This window comes from Saccostrea cucullata, unplaced genomic scaffold, assembly GCF_032062105.1.
Source record: "Saccostrea cucullata isolate Sc308-1 unplaced genomic scaffold, CSIRO_AGI_Scuc_v1 ctg3192, whole genome shotgun sequence".
In the NCBI taxonomy this organism is placed as follows: Eukaryota; Metazoa; Mollusca; class Bivalvia; order Ostreida; family Ostreidae; genus Saccostrea; species Saccostrea cuccullata.
The window spans coordinates 73,812-85,050 of NW_026941201.1; the positions used below are offsets into that span (position 1 = coordinate 73,812).

Sequence of the window (11,239 nt, forward strand, 5' to 3'; positions counted from 1 at the left end):
AAATTAAATACTTGAGAACAACAAATCTGCATGTACATAATAATTAATTATTATGTTTTCTTTTATTTTGTTCAAATAAAAAAAGTTTTTTTCAAGATTCTTGTGAAGTCATTTGAAGTTTCACTGTTTCAAATCAGGAAATTATTTTTACAATATATTTTAAATGTGTAGTCTATTGAAAAAAAAATCATGTTTGTTTATTACTGATTTTAACATATAACTTCTTACAATTAATCAGTTGTAATTATTTGGAATAGCATATATGAAACAATATAAGATTTTGAATTTAAATATTATATGAGTATATATTCATATTTTCAGGACAATCAGTTTGCACATTGAGACTGGCTTACTCCTCTATGACAATGTCGTCACTGTCATCTGATTCATGAATGGGAGTGGCATCCGTGAGAAACTTAGACCAGTCTTGTACACCAGAGATTGATTGCTTGTCATACCTCCCAAGGTACCAGATCACTGCAGCAACATGTGAACAGATCCCAACCACTCGGGCACCAGCTCGACACCTACTGAAAACCATCTATCCTTCTGTGTTCCATAAACCAGAAGTGAAAAAAGAATTACAGTGAAAACTGAATAATCCGACTCACTGTGAATTCCGACGTTAAATTTCTTTCCGTTTTTAGAATTTTCCTTGTTTTTAACACTGTGCAATCCGACATCCTGTCTATTCTGACACAAAATATGTCTCCCAGTGCATGTCGGATAAGACAATTTTTCACTGTAGATAGATTACATGATCAGTACGTACTGGTTCCTGCCGACAAAGCAGGTAACAACATTGTCTTCGTTTGTAAGGCTCATTATAATTTATAAATTGCATTCTAGAAGAACTTGGATTTCATTCTACAAGTGGTAATCCTACTTATACTCATACTTCCCCTTCTAAGGAGGAAATTCTTCATAATCACCTGTCAGTTTTGAATATTTTTAATATTCCACAGAGCCAAAATGAATTTGAACTACCTTATATATATTGGATTCCGAAACTTCATAAGAATCCTTACAAACAAAGATACATTGCGGGTTCCAGTAAATGTTCAACCAAGCCTCTTTCGTTACTCCTCACTAAGATATTGACAGTAGTGAAGGAAAAACTTCAAGCGTACTGTGCAACTATTCAAGAAGTGGTGTGGATCAGATGTGGATGCTAAAAAATTCTAAAGAACTTTTGGACGATTTGAAACCACAAGATTTTACAAAAAATCAATAGCTTAAAAACTTACGACTTTTCAACTTTATATACAACAATTCCCCACGACAAATTAAAATCCAGGCTTTTTGAAATCATTGACAGCTGCTTCTTCAATAAAAATGGAACTCGTAAATTTACTTATCTGGTCATTGGTCATTTGCAAAATTATTTTGTTTAAACAGATTCTGATTGCACACACAAGTACTCTGAAGTTGACATCAAGAAGATGCTTGAGCTTCTGATTGACAATATCGATGTGTTTTTTTTTTTTTTTTTTTTTTTGAGACCAGGTTTTCCAACAATTTATTGGAATTCCCATGGGCACCAACTGCGCTCCGTTATTAGCTAAATTTATGCAAAATCTTATGCGTGAAAAACATAAAACACTTGCTGTGGCCTTCAACTCGACTTTCAGATTTATCAATGACGTTTTGTCAATTAACAATGGTAATTTCCATTCCTACGTCGATACGATATATCCAGGAGAGCTTGAGATTAAAGACACGACAGAATCTGACACATCTGTTTCATACTTGGATATTTTACTTGAAAAAGACGTTAATGGTAACCTAACAACCAAGCTATATGATAAACGTGACGACTTTAACTTTTTTATCGTCAACTTCCCTTTCTTTTGCAGCAATATACTAGTACCTTCATCACCTGCATACGGAGTGTATATATCTCAGTTGATTCGATACACAAGAGCATGCTCTACGTATGAACAATTTCTAAAACGAGGTAAATTATTGACAAGCAAATTGATGAAACAAGAATATCAACAGTCTCGTTTAAAGTCATCATTTCATAAGTTCTATATGGTCGATAAAATGACCTTGTCAGCAAATACAATTTATCATTGAGTCAAATGCTGACTGACGTTTTTAATACCAATTGTTAGTCCGTTATTTATACACTGAAATGAATTGACGACGGATTATTCTGTTATTTCCTGATCATGACAAGGAGCCCACGGCGGGTGTGACCGGTCAGCAGGGGATGTTCACTCCTCCATGGCAGCTGATCCCACCTCTGATGTTTCGGAGGTCCGTGTTTGCTCTGCTCTTACTTTGTATTGTTTTATGGACTTTGAGATTGAATACTGTTCGTTATCTCCATATCCTTCTACAGTACCAGGCAGTTATCTCAGACTCAGAAAACTGGATCCAAGGGAAATACTGCTTGGAAGAAACGTGACGACTTTGAATCTTAACCTTAATAAGCCCATGGAACTCACTGTGATTCAGGATATCCACATCCCTTTCCAGACACTCTTGAATATAACTTCGAAATAATTTAAGTTGATAAACTCCATAGGTCAAGTGTCGGATTTCTTCACTGAGATTAGGGAATTCAAAAGAATCGAATGCAATTTCCCAGTTCACGGACCTTTTATCCAGAGAATTTTCCTCGACAAATGTCTTTAGAGGGTTAACTTTTTAAAAACTATTTAGCAGCAAGAATGCACCAGATTTTCATCTTCACTCCCAGTAGACAGAGGTTTGAGGTATCTATTAGAGATGTCGCATACGATTCTTATATAATCGCTGATAAATGGCACTTGGTTTGTGGGAAGCTCATGAGCAAGATATTTCTATCTCTTAATGCGTGCATTAGCTGCCTGAACCACCCAACGAATCTGTAAAGGGAAGAACGTGCAATATTGAGAAAAGGATATAAATATATTTTAATATAAACTAAGATAACATTAATGCCATGGAAAACAAACTAAAGTCAAAAGTTTTCCTTAAGTCTATCTATACAGGTTTTTTTTTTTTAGGAAGACGTACATGTACATAATAATGTTTCATTGTTTAAAGCTTATGGTACTTTAAAGATAGAAACAACAAACCTTGGTAACAAGACGAGAAGCATTGGCATCTGAGGTGGTCATCTGCTTCTGCCCTCTACGTAGGAGGCGTGGCATCTCGGCTCTAATTCCCTTCTCATCCAGAAGGTCCAGTGATTCCCTAAAACCTCTGTCTGCTATGAAAAAATCATCTTCCTGGAACCAGCCCTTTAGAATCTTCCACGTTCGTATGAAGAATATGATTGAGGATGATGGCATCATTATTTCTAGCGAGGTATGGTCCAAGAACTGTTAGGAAATAGCCATCTGTAGATGTGAAAACCATTGGTTTAACAAGGGGCCTGCCTTTATGTAAACTGTAATTTGAAGTTGTTACTTTTCTGGATATAAATATAAGTTCCATCAAAAAATGCAATGGCTTTTTTCTCTGTAAAGTCTCCAAAAAGTTCCTGTGCTAGCGGTCTTGTATGATGCTCAATAAAATTTTCTCTGCTTATGTGATGAAGACCAATAAAATTAGGTTCAAATAGTTTCATAAGCGCTGTGCGAACTGATCGTACTGCTAGATGCAGAGGGACGACTTGGAGATGCCAAAGATTGTGGCAAGAAATTGGTTTGACATGCCTGACCGCAGTTTCAGGAGAAATATGCCTAGTGATACCCTGGTTCCACGATTCTGCGTAAAGAATGGAGGTCTTCAAAATTTTCTTTGGATATACCGGTCAATGTTGCGTAATCTGCAATGTTCATGCTTGATGGTTCAAAAGAAAATCTGCTCGTTGAATTTTGAATGGCGTAATTTCTAATTTTCTGGATGAATTCAAGAATTGTTCTGTTGACAAGTGTTGATTCCAAAGTGTGCAAATTATCAAGAGCACCAGGCCTGAATTCCCGATATTCAACATGAGATGGAAAGCATCTGCTTCCAAATGGAATAATGGAGGAAAGCTGTAAATCTAGCAGAAGAGGATACAACAAGCTTGGGTCCAGGAAATCTGGGCCACTTCTTGTGTCATAGCCCCCACAAACACTCCCAAATCCATCATAATCAGTGATGAGGTTTTAATCACAAATTACCAACTTCATTTGGGAACAACTAGATTTACTTTATTAGGAATAAATTTTGATGTTGACTTAGAAAAAGTGCTTGAAATGAATTTTTTGGATCCAATCCACACAGTCCAAGTCGAGTCAAGTTAATAATATGATGATTGGCATTTATAAATTCTTCTGTCGTGTTTCTAGTCGTGAAGAGTGGCGTTGGTTGTATGTCAGGGCTGTTTTCAGCTTTAGCAAGAGTTTGAGGCGCATGGGATATTTCTGCTCTACATGCGGCTATAGATGTTCTCTGTCACTCGGTAAAGTGAGTTGGAAGATCTTGTTAGGTCGTATAATTTTGGTCTTTTTATCCTGTTGACTTTCTCTTGTGCAAGTTGTTTGACACTTCTGATTTTACTCTCCTGGTTTTCATTGGAGCCCAAAAGGTTTGACATTGCTGATCTTGCAGATTTCTTGGCCTTCATCGGATCTTCCAAGATTAAGTGTCGAGAATCCTGAAGTTGTTCAGACATTGGCAACTGTACCAGATGAACACAATGCTTGCATTCAGATTCTCCTATCAAGAAAAATTGATTGATTTAGTCAGGCTAGCTTTTTTAAAAAGCTGTTACTTGTGCTGCAATTAAAAAGGGAACTTCCAAGTATAGACTTGCTTTAGAGATCTTCAAAATAGTTCATTGTCAGCAAAAACAATTTATCATTAAGTCAAACATGATGTTTTTAAATTCATTCAGTTGTTAGTGAGGCCATTACAAAAACAATATATTGTCGAAGGATATTTGCGTACATTTATAAATGATGACAGGAGCACATAGCGGGTGTGACCGATCTGAAGGGGATACTCACTCTTCCATGGTACCTGATCCCACCTAGGATGTTTTCGGGGTACGTGTTTGATCTGCTGCAATTTTGCATTGTTTGATGGACTTTTGAGCTTGAATATTATTCGTTATTTCCATATTTTATTCATTCTAAAATTTCAACGAAATTGAGTATAGTGCGAATGTATGTTTAAAACCTAATTTTTTATTGACGTACGGTAAAACATGGGAAAATGTTTGGTCTGTTATATGATCTATGTATGACAAGACAAATAACAGATGTCCTAAGGCTTAGGACATTTAAAAAAAAAATTGGTTGCCCTCTCCCGGCCGGCTTAAATGGTCCGACTCAAAACTTCTTTTAACCTCCAAGAAGCAATATCTTATTTAAATAGTCTGGAAGTATAATTAAAAAATTAAAATTGACCGAAAATTTTAAGACCGAGTCGGGAGAGGGCAACCAGGTGACCTTGGATCAAATGATGATCCAATTTACAAAAAAATTAATTGGGGTTTATAAAAGATAAAGGTATGTTGAAACTCCCTACAAAAGGTACAAAGTTTCGATTAGGCAAACTTTCTATAAAAAACTTTTTTTATTCATATATAGGCCTATATATTCATATGTATATATAAAAAAAAGTCGCAGTGTGGCGCAGTGTTGAGAGCGTCTGCTCCATGCAGTCGCTGATTAAGGAGGTGATCCTTACATCGCAGGTTCGAATCCCACTATGGGACATGGAGACTGGGTCCGGCGGATGAGAGGTCCCTTGTTGCAGTAGGTGATGGCACGAAAAATATCGCTCACTGCTCAATGGCCGTAAGTGCCGAGAATAGAAAAAGGATAAGTGGTATTGTTTGGGGGAAAATTTGGTACTGGTAAAAGTTTGAGCCTAACAACCCCCACTACCGCCACCAAATAAGATTTTCAGGTTTGGACAATGGTCAAATTTCCTTTTATTTTTAGCTCACCTGAGCCGAAGGCTCAAGTGAGCTTTTCTGATCACATTTTGTCCGTCGTCCGTCCGTCCGTCTGTAATCTTTTCACATTTTCGACTTCTTCTCAAGAACCACTGGGCCATTGTTAACCAAACTAGATACAAAGCATCCTTGGGTGAAGGGGAATTTAAATTGTTAAAATAAAGGAGCAGAACCTCTCACAAGGGGAGATAATTAAAGAAAAGACAAAAATAGGGTGGGGTCATTAAAAAACCTTCTCAAGAACCACTGGGCCAGGAAAACTGAAACTTATGTGGAAGCATCCTGGGGTAGTGAAGATTTTAAATTATTCAAATCATGACCCCCCCCCCCCCCCCACCGGGGGTTGGGTGGGACCACAATAGGGAATCGAAGTTTTACTTTGAAAATAGGAAAAATCTTTAAAAATCTTCTTCTCTAGAACCACTGGTCCAGGAAAGCTGAAACTTATGTGAAAGCATTCTGGGGTAGTGTAGATTCTAAATTGTTAAAATCATGACCCCCAGGGGTTGGGTGGGGCCACAATGGGGAACCAAAGTTTTACATAGAAATATATAGGAAAATCTTGAAAAATTTTCTTCTCAAGAATCATTGGGCCAGAAAAGCTAAAACATATGTGGAAGCATCCTGGGGTAGTGTAGATTTTAAATTGTTCAAATTGTGGGCGGGACCTCAATAGGGAAAAAGTTTCAAAATCTTCTTCTCAAGAACTTGGCCAGAAAAGCTGAATCTTATTTGGAAGCATCCTGGGGTAGTGTATATTTTAGATTGTTCAAATCATGACCCCCGGGGGTGATGTGGCCCAAGGGCCTCTTTTTTTCTTTGCTTGTCAAGTTTTTTTCCGGTTTGAATTTTTGAATTTGCATCCAACGTCAATGTTCTGAGTGAAAAGTACTCGAAGGAGGGGCGTAAAACAACATAAAAACAATCAAATGTAATTTCTTTTTTAATCTTTCAATACCAAAAACTTCATTTTGAATTGCAGAAATCAAATCTATTAGACAATATTTTTAGCTCACCTGAGCCGAAGTTTAACTGCGCTTTTCTGATCACATTTTGTCCGGCGTCCGTCTGTCTGTAAACTTTTCACATTTTCGACTTCTCAAGAACCACTGGGCCGATTTCAACCAAACTTGCCACAAGTATAATTGGGTGAAGGAGATTCAAGTTTGTTCAAAGGAAGGACCACGCACTCTTTCAATGGGAGATAATTAGGAATTCGTGAAAAACTAATGGCATCTTTTTAAAATCTTCTTTTCAAGAACCACTGGGCAAGGAAGCATCCTCAGGTAGTGTAGATTCAAATTTGTTCAAATCATAACCCCTGTGGGTAGGGTGGGGCCACAATGTACGATTGTAAAGTTTTACCTAGGAATGCATTGTGAAATTCTTTAAAAGTATTCTTTCTAAGAACAGCAAATCCATGATTGTTCATATTTATATGGAAGCATCCTCAGGTTGTAGAAATTCAGATTTATTCAAATCATGACCCTGGGTTTAAGGTGGGGCCACGGTATGTGATCAAAGTTTAACGTAGGAATACATAGGAAAAATCTTTTAAAGAACAGCAAAGCTATGATCGGTCATATCTTAATGGAAGCAACCTCAGGTAGTGTTGATTCAAGTTTATTCAAGAAATGACTCGAAGGGGGGGTGGGGGTTAGCACAATGAGGGATCAAAAATTTTACATAGACCATATAGAATTTTTTTCTCAAGAACAGAAAAGCCATGATAAGTCATATTGTTTGGAGGCATCCTCAGGTTTTGTAAAATCAAACTGGTTAAAATGCCCCCCCCCCCCAATTTCTTCATTTCTTAAACATTACCATGGTGGGAGAGACGTGTTTATCCTGCCATAAAACTGTCTTTTTTTAAAAATCTTTTTTTTTTGGTTTAATTTGATGAGTTTTTTTTTTTGTGGAAATTATATGCAATGATACCGTGACGATATACAAATGTACCATTAAAATCTATTTTGATCGTATTTACTATCTATGTACATTATATATATAACGATATACGAGCCTCGTCGGATAGAAATCGACCTTATGGCAAAATTTATCGAATTTGAGATTTTTGTGTTTTTTAATGGTCCAAGTTAAACTATTACAGAAACTGAAAACGGAATCAAAATATCTCCATTTATAACAAAGTTATTACATTTTGAAATTGGTATGTTTGCAAAATTAACTCTGAGTATATCGTGGTTTTTTCACGATTCAATTGTGACGTCATGGTTTTTTCTCCGTTGTTCGGTAAGGCACCTGTCAACGCGTAGCAATCCAAGCGGTCATCATGTCTAAGTTAAAAGAATTGCTTAATAAATGACAAAAACAGATGATCATGATGTACAATCCCAAAAACTGTGTTAATTAACTGTATTTTAAATCCTTTAAAAAACGAATACTCAAACAACCCCCCCCCCCCCCCGATCTTTAATTTCTACTTTTCTGTCTTTCGTACCGACAGCTTTGTCTCTATGAATAACTGAACTTCCAATAAACAAAATATAGATTTACACTATACTTCTTTTAAGTTTGATAAAGCCTGTATCCTCAAAGCATGCAAGTTAGTTAACACACTATGTTTGATTTTACGTAATCACCATGTAAAGGAAAAGGGAACCAATGTAGATCGAGTCAAAATTTACAGCGATTCGAATTCGATCTCAGAATACCTTGTTTATTACAGCAAAATACATGAACCATGCAGTCAATAAATTCACAACTTAAAGCTGACATGAACTCTTAAAAAGGCATCAGTTTTCATCTTTGTACGACTTACTACATTCCTGAACGCCCTTGTCCGACATATTTGTTCGATTCCGCCATATTAATCGAAGATTTTTGGCCACCTGTACCTGCTATATATAGCCCTGTAGAACTGTTTCACTTGAGTGATTTTCTAGTTTGGTTGTCGACATGTACACATCTCCGATAGCATAGTTTTTAGAAGTCCACAACCTGACCAATACATGTTTGAAAAGTAAAAATTCAACAAAAAATAGAGCTATACCGAGAATTAAATCATTTTTGAATGCATTTGCTGCAATATAAAAAGTACACTAACATGGAATACATTTATGTACAGCAAAAATCCATGCAGGGCGTCAAACGCAGTGATAAAACATTTACCTGAATACTGCTATCGTTACAGGGGTGTGCACATGTCGAAAGAATTATCCTATTTTACTTTTATTGAAAAATGCATCTCAGAAGTCATGTAATCCATTGCTAACTCAATAGTAAAAGATGCTTGGACACACGTGGCCCATGCCGATCATTTTATTTGGTCAGGGAAAATATCAAAGGTTGAAAGCTCAGTGGGGTTGAAATTTTTTTTTCAAAAATAAACATTACTCTTGTTTGTAAATGTAGTAAATAAATCCACGATTGGGAGGCTGGGTATCCTTTAGTGAGCTCATTGCTCACAATACCTCTAGTTTCTCTTTCAATTTGGGCGTTTGGGTTAATTTCTTGTCTCCAAATTAAAATTATTATTCAATTTACGAAGTTTCGACATCCCGTCTGAGAAAAATCCTTGATCAGTTCTAAGGCTTAATAAATGGTACAGCATAAAGTGTGTGAGATTTTATACCTATTATTGCCCTAACGGATGGGAGAGGGGGAAAGAGAGAGTTCAATATACAAAAGAGTTAATAAAAATTATCCGTATTCAACCAGTGTCAAGTATCCCTACTCTAGCTCTTAAAATTATCTCTCAAATACTCCTAAAGAAATTATTCTTACACAAAAAAATAGCAAGACTATCAGGCAGGGATACTGAAATCTCGAAAGACTCTCTGTAACAACATAAAACAGTTACATTCCTCAAAATGCACTTACTTTGTGGTCGAAGTGACACATTTTTAAAAAAATCTCAAAATTGAATTCGGCAGAAATGTCTGTCTTCCAAGAATATTTAAATAACGGTCATGTCAATTATTTTTGCAAACCCCCCCCCCCCCCCCCGCGCCTAAAAAAAAAATCAAATGCCTAAATGTCAATCTGAACAGGGGATGGCCTTTCTCCGTATTTGTGTGTGTGTTAATGAACGTATAGATGTACACATAAAAATTTGTATTCTGGTGAATTGCTTTTAAGATTTGAAGTAAATAATTACCGTACCTCAAATTACTTGGTTTAGATTTGAGATTAGTACTAAAATAATCAGTTATAATTGAATTGACAAATGAATTTTGCGACGCAAACCAACTGCAGACTATATACATGACTTTGTATAGAATGTATATTAAAAGTACATGTAGATAGGCAATTCACAATTATAGCTTATGAACAGCAGTTATAATACTTTAACCCCCCCCCCCCTTTTCAGCAGCGCAAATCCCAAATAAGTTCTCTTTCCACTTGTGATATTTTCCCTGATCAAAATGTGATCAGCACGGACTAAGTGTATCAACGTGCTAGTCTGTACGGAGTAATGACAGTGTGTTTACTATTGAGCTTTTATGGAGATTATTTCTTTTTTGTGATGCATATTTCAATAAATGGGATTCAGGGTGTATATCACTTGACTTGTGCACATCTTTGAACCGATGCAGTAACCTTATTTCCAGGTATGGGTACGTTTACAGCGTTCGAGGCGTTTTCTCGATATGCATCAATTGCATCTTTAGGACCTGCAAATCAAAGACGTAGGTTGTTTTGTTCCATTCAAATGATATATAATTTCAAAATTTTGCAAATTTTACTGCTTTTTATTTCAAGCTTATTCTGCATAAATTGGCGCACTGTAAAATACGTACTCATGCGTCTAAATTTCTCTTCCAAACTTGCATTTTTTCCTTCTGATTCAAATCAATAATTATTCAGAAATATGATTATTATGTTGTTTGTTGTGGTTTTGAAATGTCTTGATCACCTCATGTGTTCTCATATGCTTTACCATCGGAGATGTGCACAAGTCGATACCCAAGCCACAAAATCATTCAAGTGTAACGACCGCATTGGGGTATATATATCGTTACAATGAGACAATGTATCTGAAAGAAATATGGCGGAATACGGCTATAGTTGGTATGAAACAAGTCGTACATAGATGAAAATGTTGCGTTTTTAAGAATTCATGTCAGCTTTAAATCATGCTATACTGTAACGTGAAGCGGTCACCCATCCAAGGGTTAAACAGGCTCGCCGTTGCTTAACTTGCCTGAAATAGAGGGAGACTCTACCGCATCACCAGAGCGAGGCAGTATAAGTTCCATATTTATACTGTCCGCTACACTACAATAATTACTCTAAAGTTAAATTTAAGAAATCACATCCATCTGTCTATACAAAGTGATTACGTGAAATCAAACATGCATGATGTGATACTACCCCTGTGTCTAAAAG

General features: G+C 36.3%; 1 pseudogene; it reads right to left on the reverse strand.

The window, feature by feature from the left end:
• Positions 1–349: 349 nt before the first annotated feature.
• LOC134257395 (uncharacterized) lies at positions 350–4,597 on the reverse strand (annotated as a pseudogene).
• Positions 4,598–11,239: the final 6,642 nt, after the last annotated feature.